Source organism: Echinops telfairi, unplaced genomic scaffold, assembly GCF_000313985.2.
Source record: "Echinops telfairi isolate 266 unplaced genomic scaffold, ASM31398v2 ScPeMD7_60;HRSCAF=208, whole genome shotgun sequence".
In the NCBI taxonomy this organism is placed as follows: Eukaryota; Metazoa; Chordata; class Mammalia; order Afrosoricida; family Tenrecidae; genus Echinops; species Echinops telfairi.
In genome coordinates this window covers 25,516,384-25,523,845 of record NW_022103958.1, presented here as the reverse complement: position 1 = coordinate 25,523,845, position 7,462 = coordinate 25,516,384, and positions in this window count along the sequence as shown.

Here is a 7,462-nt window from a genome sequence, read left to right as displayed (position 1 = left end):
GAGCAAATGTTTTGAGAATGATGAGGGCAATGAATGTACAAATGTGCTTTACACAATTGATGTATGTATGGATTGTGATAAGAATTGTATGAGCCCCTAATAAAACGATTAAAAAAAACTTTAAAAAATCAGCCATTATAATTCTACTTTGACAGTTTAAGGTCACCTGGAGTCAAATGATTCAACACAACTGGTAGGGTAGCAGATATGAAAATAGTAATGGTACACTTGCCAAACCAAATGGTACATATGAACACAAACAAGAAAATGGTGATGGTACGCTTGCCAAACCAAATGATACATATGAATGCAAACAAGCCAGATTGAAGAGGTAAGAAAAAGGTTGTCTGAGTGGAATTGTGAGGGTAACTGGTAAGATAGGCAAAGATGAGAAAATTACTTTTGTGGAGAGCCTGAAGAAGCCTAGATAAGTGAGTATCAACATAGTACACAGGTTGACTTCCAAGTGTTAGGTAGCAGAACAGGAGGGTGGTGAAAACTCTTCAGTCAGATCACTAGGTTCAAAGACTAGCAATATGAATCAGTAACCATGTTTTATGGAAAAATCACTGCCCTTCATCAGCCTTAATGGCACCATCTATAAATGGGACTGAGCTTTTATGAGAACTAAATGAAAGTTCAAGTAAAAAACGTTCTCACAAAGTTTCCAGATGATAAGTGTCACACCCATGACACTTAAAAAATAAAAGTTTCCCAGCCTCTGTCCTTGGAGATGATTACTTAATATGTCTGGGACAAGGGCTGAGAACTGTATTTTTAGCAAGGACCACAGGTAATATGCAGCACCAGGAAAATTTAGGAAAAATGTATGTAAAGCATTTAGCATAGTTCATAGCTCAGAGTAAGGATGTTAATTATTATTAGCTATAATAACAAAAGTTTCCAAAAAGCATGAATTAATGTAAGAAAGACATGATTCTGGGGATCTAGAGAGGGCCCACGTCATGAGGTGTCTAAATGTATTTTGCATTATGAAGTTCGTGTTTTACTTGAAAGCTGGGAGGCCATTTAAAACTTTTTACACAGTAAAGTACCTGATCAGACCATCATTTTTAAAACCCTGGTGGCTTCATTATGGAAGGGATAGTAAATGAGCAAGACTATAGCCATAAATGTGTTTACCAAGTGACTGCAGGAATCCAGAGGAGAGATTAAGAAGAGTTGACATAGAAGACCGAGAGAAGAGATGGAGAGGTGCTTAGAAGGCTAATTCTGTGACTTGATGACCCACTAGATGTAAAGAATGAGGGAGAGGCCAAGCATGACCCTGGAGTTCTTAGTCAGAAAACAAGCTAGTGATGGTTCCATGAGCAAGGATAAAAGTCACAAGAGCAGAATCAAGTTGGTGGGAAAGACAATGAATTGTTTTGAACAAACTGAGCTTGCATTGTGCTTGAGCAGGTCCGTTGGCAGCCGTGTACACACACAGACAGATCTCTGAACATGGATCTGGACTGAGAATCAACATTGGAAAAGTTTATTGATGGTTGTTGAAACCATCTTATTTTCCTGGAGACACTTTAGCGATTGTTATCATCGGCAGAACCCTAATCATGCCCTGTATGATAATAAACCAAAGGTATTGGCTCAACTTGTGGAATCACTCACACTTAGGACACAAAGAATAAGCGGTGGCTTGTATTCAAGGCACCTTTTACATATCATATTTTGTCTCTAGAACAGCATTCCAGGACACTATCCCATCACCTGGCTATTTCCCTTCTCTGCTGCAAAGCGGTTTCTGCCTGGAAAGGAGGGAAAAGAGCGGACGCAGTTGCAACAAATTTTTTTATGAAAATTAGGACATGACATATTACGGGCTGTGGCAGCTGGTGCTGACTGAAGATGATTAGGTTTCTTGGATAGAACAGTCTAAAGGTTTTACTTTTCCCAAATTCATAATAGACCTGATGTTACTTGGATTAGAATTTACCCTCTTTGGCAGTATGAACTCTGTTCCATTTTGCTGATTTCCCTTGGAGAACGCGAGCTGGTTCATCAGAATAACACAAGTGGCCACTAGTAGAACGTAGCACCACGTGCCTTTATTGGACTTTCTTGACCCTCCATGAAAAAGAAGGAAGGATAGAAAGAAACTGAGTAACGATGCTGAGAAAAAAGTAATTTCTCTATTCAGTAGTTGAGGCTATGGAGCCGGAGACATTTTATAAACAAAGTTACACATTTATGTTAAATGTAATTTGGAGGAAAAAATGAACCAAAAGAGTTTGTGCTAAAAACGTGATTTTGTTGGACTTGATGACTTGGAAAAATTGAAGCACATCTCTGGACTTCTGCACATATTTTCCAGCTACCTAAATGCTTTTTCACTTCACCTTTTCCACTTGAAAAACGGCTCTTACACATCCAAAATTTAGCTCAGACTTCACTTCCCTGTGAATCCTTTCCTGTTTCTTCAAGTCTAGCTTAAGCACCTTTTCTTTGACTCTATTAATTATTCATTAATTCTGCTAATAGTGCCAGGCACTATGCAGGGCACAGGGACTACCATGATGAGCAAGAACTATATAAGGGTCCTCATCACGGAGCTGTTGGCCAAATGTAATTATCAGATATTAACCAAATAATCACAAAAACAAAAAGAGGTATTCTCTGGATTAAGAATTAGTTCCATTACTAAATCTACCTTTAAGTCAAATGCACACAACATTCTAAACAGCTAAGTACAATTCTTATTTTACATCAGTTGATCAAATGTTTCTCTTGTTGCTGGTCCATGTCTTTGAGTCAATTCCAACTCGCATCGAGCCTGTGCACAAAGGACCAAAACCCTGCCCTGTCCTGCACAGCCTCAAACTGGTTATGTCTGAGCCCATTGCTGCAGCCGCTGTATCAATCCATCTCATCAGTAACCCAGCCCTTCCCAAGCATAACATCATTCTTTACGGCTGGTCTCTCCTGAGAACATGTCTTCTCATCCTTATTTATAAGTGTTAGAATGGGAATCAAAGGAAAGCGGGCCGAGTGTGGGTTTAAACGAACAGGTTTTATTAGAGTTAATGACCTGCCCGGGTGTTCAGAATGGAACGAGAGTACAGGACACAGGATGCGGGAAAACTGGAAGACAGAGTGAAGAGAAAATAGCTGAAAGTAAGAAAGGATGAGCTAGAGAGAGGAAGAGAGAGAGGGGCGGGCGTGTGTCCACGTGAGAAGGAGAAAGTCAGTGAGATAGCGAACAAAGGGATCCCCCATCAATAAACTTTGGGGGCAGAAATAAATTCTTATGTCTAAAAGGAGCCCACGCTTCCCACCAATTGACTGTGGCACTTGCAGAACAGTGATGGGGGGTGCAGGGGGGCGGCAGGTTTCTGTGAGATGTCTTGAGAAGGTGAAGTGTCACCTTCATTACACTAAGAAGGGATGGAGAAGGAGTTAGACACAGGCAATGGCTGAGAACCACAGCATTGCTGCCGGACCCTTGAATAAAGAGCATTCCGGCCACCCTTCTTCCAACATACGAGATTAGTAAATTCTGTTGGCAGTTCATAGTACTTTCAGTAGTCTTAGCCAACATCATAATTCAAACGCATTGGCACTTCTTCAGTTTCCTTATTCGATGGCCAAATTTTACATGCAAATGAGGTGATTGAAAATATCATAGCATTGGTCAGGTGCACCTTAGACCTCAAAGAAAAATCCTTGCTTTTCAACACTTTAAAAGGGTATTGTGCAGCAGATTTATCAAATTCAATGCATCCTTTTATCCCTTGACTGCTGTTTCCGTGAGTATTGATGGTGGATCCATGCAAGACAAAAGCTTTGACAACTTCAATATTTTCTCCATTTTTCATGTGTGGGGGCCAGCCCCACAGTAGAACGGTCCTGCGAAGCAGCATAGGTGATTATGGAAACTAAAGAAGATAGACAGCCAAGCACAGAGGACTCATTCTCATGGGAAGGGAGAAGAGTCCAGAGTTTATTTAACAACAGGTTTTATAGTACTGAGGCATGCAAGCCACTTGTTACACATACACATTAAAATGGGCAATGTGTTCATCTTCAGTATCCCCAGTCGACGATGCAAGAGACGAAGGGCGTAAATTGCTCAAGTCAAAGGGACAAGGGAAGCAGATGCTCTTGGGAATAAGCATCCTTTGACTGCTGAAGGGAGGAGGCAGGCCCTGTAGGAGACAGCTTTATATTAGCATTTTCATGGCGGTAGATGTACTGGGGAACCTGGAGTATGTGTAGTGCACTGAGGTTCTTCTCTTGTGTCAGGCTGTGGAGGCAAGCCTCTCGCTCTGGCTGGTGACCAAGCCTTGTGGTCACAAGTGGGAGCAGGCCACATACACTTTCTTTCAGGTCCTCAGCTTCCAACATTCATGATGTTACCTATTGATGCAGTTGTGAGGATTTTGGTTTTCTTTACATTAAATTGTAATCCATACTGAGGAAGGCTACAATCCTTGATCTTCACCAGCAAGCACTTCAAGTCCTCCTCACTTTCAGTAAGCATGGTGTGTTATCTACATATCACAAGTTATTAATAAGCCTTCCTCCAATCTTCATGTGACATTCTTCATATAGTTCTGCTTCTCTGATTCTGTGCTCATCATAGAGATTGAGTAAGTATTTTACAGGCTGCAACCCTGAAACATACCTTTCCTGATTGTAAACCATTCATTATGTCCTTATCTGCTTGATTCATGTATAGGCTCTACGTGAGTACAATCAAGTATTCTGGAATTCCCATTCCTTTCAAAGCTATCCGTAGTTTGTTATGGTCCACAAAGTCAGATGCTTTTGCATAGTCAATGAAACACAAGTAAACATCTTTCTGCTTTGAATCAAGATCCATCTGACAACAGGAATGGTATTCTTAGTTCCACGCCCTCTTCTGAATCTGGCCTGAATTTCTGGTGGTTGCCAATACACTGCTGCAATAGTTGTTGAATGATCTTCAGCAAAAGTTTGCTTTCATGTGAACAACAACATTGTTCTATAATTTCCTAATCCTATTGAGTCCCCTTTACTTGGACTTAGAATAAATATGGATCTCTTCCAGTTAGTAGGCTAGGTTGCGGTCTTCCAAATTTCTTGCTATGGACTAGTAAGTGCTTACAGTGCCTCATTAGCTTATTGAAACATTTCATTCATATTCTGTTAATTACTGGAGCCTTGTTTATTGTTAAATCTTTGCATGCAGCTTGGACTCCTTCCTTGGTTTTTGATCAGATGTTACTTCCTGAAATGGTTAAATATGAACTATTTCTTTTGTGTAACAGTGACTGAATATTCTTTTCATCTTCTTCTGATGCTTCCTGCATCTTCCAATATTTTGTCCATTGTTTCTTAGTACATTATATTACCTTTTACTATATACAAAAATAGAAACACTTCCAGATACACTAAAACATCTTTAATAATACATTAAGAAAACAGAAAGATTTTCATGCACATTTCAAAGCAGTGTCCACTTGCCATTACAAATCATTGTATCACCTCAGTCGGCTTTATTGGGTTGAGTCATGGTCAGCCATTTACAACGAGAGGGTTGTCTGTCATTACAAATCACGGTGAAAGCCATGAAAGCAAAGACCAAGAAAGCTACCCGAGAAGCAGAACTCGGGAAAGGTTTGCGTGAAGAAGGAACGTGTGAGGAGATTAACGAAGGATGACATAGGATTATAATAATTTTGTCCTCATTGAATAGGTTTGTCTCTAACAATAAGATATTTTTATTTCACATTATCATGAAAAGCAGGCAAGGGCAAGCTCCCCATATCACATTAGGACTGAAGTCCTGCTCTCTGTAGCTCTTTTGACCTACGTGTGTTGACTTCCTCCTCAGTCTCAGTCTGGTCATGAAGTGACTGCAGCAGTTCTAAGCTTCCTGTGTGGACAACTAGGTAGAAAGTAGAAAGAAGTTGCCTCTTCTGGTGCCTCTTTTTTTTTTGCGGGGGTGGGGGGTGGGGGGTGGGGGTGGATGGCAATCCTGAAAACCATTTCTAGAAGGCTTTTACCAGGCTTCTCCTTATGTTTCCTTGACCAGAATTAGGATGCATAGGCTTCTAAATCAATAGCTTGGAATGGAAAATGAGATCTCTATAACTAATTTTAATAAACCAAAATCTTAGTCTCCACTGAAAACATCTTGAAACTGAAAATAATTTAGCTTAACTAGTAAAATAAAATCTGCCTTGACAATTATGCTTTTTAAAGAATCATCTGTAATATCAAATTGACAACAGCAGAGATGAGATGGGAAACTTGGGGGAAACGAGCTCCTGTCAGTGAGGGGTGAATGAGTCAGAAGTGAGGAGGGTTGCACAACTTGGAGAAGGTAATTTGTGTCATTAAATGGTGGGATCGGTGCACATTTTGCTGTGTGTGGTTTAACCAACCACAATAAAATAAGTCTGCATGTTTGTTTTTGTTTTAATTCTGCCTTACATTCTGGGGGTGTAGTCTTTATATGAATGTTCAAAGTTATGTGGGGACAAAAATGTTGAATAACTGGAAAAATGTAGGATGAGGATGAAGGTCACCTAGCACATACACACCTGCTCTAGGTTAGAGGGACTTGATTAGGTAAATAGAGAGGCAAGTGGGGCGCATGAAGCAGTTAGGGAAGCAAGGCAGGCTATTCAAGAGCAAGCGGTAGAGTCATGAAGTGGCAGACAATATGGTAACACTAAAGAAATAAAATAAAGGTCACATGTCTGAAAACAGGGTACAGCACCAGTTGTATCCAAGCAAGTGTAAACTTTAGGCAAAGATGTTTTTATTTCTTCTTTCCAATAAAAATGGATTGCTGAACAAATGGGTGGAACTAGAGTGGATAGTTCTTGGGGTACTCTTCTTTATATACCTGATGAAACCAGGCCTCAAGCGCAGGTCCTAGGTCATTTAGAAAATGTATAGTGCCAGTACCAGAACTTCATTTCTTTTTCCCTCCCCCATTCATGTGTATACTTTATGGATGCAGGTGTCCGGTTTTAAACTCGGCCGTTTTCCCATTAGAAACTCCCTGTCTCAGAGTCCGCACCCTGCCTCCACGCCCAAATGTTTTCCCCCGGCACAGTTCATCTGCTTAATCAAGAACAGTGAGTGCACCACAAGCAGACTTGGAATTTCATTTCTTGTGAAACGGCAATATTTTTTTCTAATACAAATTTAGTCTTAATGATCCGGAAAAAAACAGATGGAGTTAGCAGACATTATTAAAAAATCTTTTTGCTTAAATACTATATACTTGATGTAGGCATTTAATTAAATATTTGAGCAACATTAAAAGCTATTTCATTTTGGGAAAAAAATTTACAGCTTTTATTATAATACTTTTGCCTAGTTATAATGCAAGGTAGATTTTTTTCAGAATTTGTTTCACAAGCATGGGCTTTTTTTTTCCCTCTCCAGAAATAATGAACTAACCATTTGCATGACACTCCAAAAATATTTATCTACAAATCAGAAAGTT